The sequence below is a fragment of the Pollicipes pollicipes genome, unplaced genomic scaffold, assembly GCF_011947565.3.
Source record: "Pollicipes pollicipes isolate AB1234 unplaced genomic scaffold, Ppol_2.1 Scaffold_7231;HRSCAF=8579_pilon_pilon_pilon, whole genome shotgun sequence".
Classification (NCBI taxonomy): Eukaryota; Metazoa; Arthropoda; class Thecostraca; order Pollicipedomorpha; family Pollicipedidae; genus Pollicipes; species Pollicipes pollicipes.
The window spans coordinates 9,411,583-9,413,415 of record NW_023597034.1 but is presented as its reverse complement, the minus strand read 5'-3'; positions in this window follow the sequence as shown (position 1 = coordinate 9,413,415).

Below are 1,833 nucleotides of genomic sequence, written 5' to 3'. Positions count from 1 at the left end.
AAGGCTAGCTCAACTTGTATTCCACATCAATACTGGCCACTCAGTGGCGTGTAAGTAATACTAAGCAGATTTAGCGATCCTGGAGCGGTTGGATCACCATTTACAACTTCACGTGCAGGGAATGCTGGGTGAGTAATTTATACAGCTGGCTCAATGCCACCAGATCACGCAGGCTGCCAACTTTTTGTCATTTTGTTGTAGATGAATCCCCGCACTCCTCTCGATTGTGTATGCATCGATACTTACTACCTTTCTTGCCAACCGCGTTCCGATCCGAAATGAGTGTGGGCGCATTTGTTGAACGCATTCGTTCGCCACCAGTACTGGCCTCCCAAGAGACGGACGGCAGTGGCTGGTTTACCGGTAGGGGCGCACCAGCGCTTTGCAGCGTGTGCGCCTCTTGATCGCTGGACAAGGGGTCTGGCGGCACCTGTTGGTCCTCCGAGGAGTGTGATGCGTGCCGGGTTGCGCTGATGTAATCTCGTGGAATCTCGTGATTCGATCGGGCCGACAGCTGTGATCACGTGACGGCGCCGGTATTTCTCAGGGGTGTGCAACCGTTGTGTACAATCGTGTTGTAGTGTACGACTGTTGCGTCGTGTGCCCTTTGTTCTTCGAATTTTGGCTTGGTCTTGCGTGTGTGTGCGTGTTCTCAATTTGGTTTTGTATGCATCCTATTTGGGATGTTTGGTTGGAAAAGTTGAGTGCTTGAGGCGTCACATTATTTAAAGCAAATTTGCATCATCATGTTATTGTCTTGTAGAGGCTTGGCATATGTGCTTCGCAATGCGTGTCATCTTTGTACGCGTATCTCGTGTCCCTTTTGACACAAAGCGGCTGTTTGCTCCAGAACGGAGTGAGCGTGCATAAACGAATAGTGAAAGATTGCAAATACATTTCCAGAACATCTTTGACGGATTACTCTGTTGTTTGGAATGATGCTGCAGCATCGAAAACCAAACTGAGAAATTCCTGACACTTAAGCCAGGAAATGACTAGGTCAGGGATGAAGTGCACTTACCGTCAGTCTTGACAGAAATCCGGGGTCATGTCATCAGTGTTTCAGTGATACAAGGATCCAATGTCGAAATATCCGTGCCCTGAGATGCATGTTGGCTGCATATACATGCATGTTTGGCACCACGTTGCCGGGCGGGGCGCATGCCAGTAAGTGCGGAGGTACCGCGGCGGCCGTGCTAGTCTACGTCGTGCTAGACTAGTCGCACCTTACCGACACTAGTCATACCTTACCGACACTAGTCATACCTTACCGACACTTGTCATCCTTATCGACACTAGCGCAGCACGACCGGGAAGCGCTCCGCCTTCCGTTTCTACAGCACATGTTTCAACCCTCAGCCGTGTTTGCCGTTACCTGGTGTTACCTGCTGTTTGCAGTGTGACAACCCTCAGCCACGTTTGCCGTTACCCTAATGCACCTCCGCCTGCCGCCCGGGATATAAACTGGCAACCCGATACAAATCACCCAGCGTTCACCTGTGGATCAGTCCGGTACCCTGCGAGGTAACAAATCGCTCAGCGTTCGCAGTGGATCAGTCGGTCCCCTCGCGGTAAAGGTTTCATCAACGCGCATTTATTGGTGAGTGGTAGGCAGAGATTACAGTAGAATGGCAAAGATCATCGCACATACGTGCATTGAGGGGTGCAGCAGCACACCGGAGGCCGTGGCTGGGGTGTAGCAGCGCCACCGGTGGAGAAGCTGGGGTGGGTGTAGCAGCGCACCGGAGGCCGGGCGGGCGTGGGTAGCAGCGGCCGGAGGCCGAGGCTGGGGTGTAGCAGCACCGGAGGCCGGGGCTGGGGTGTAGCAGCGCA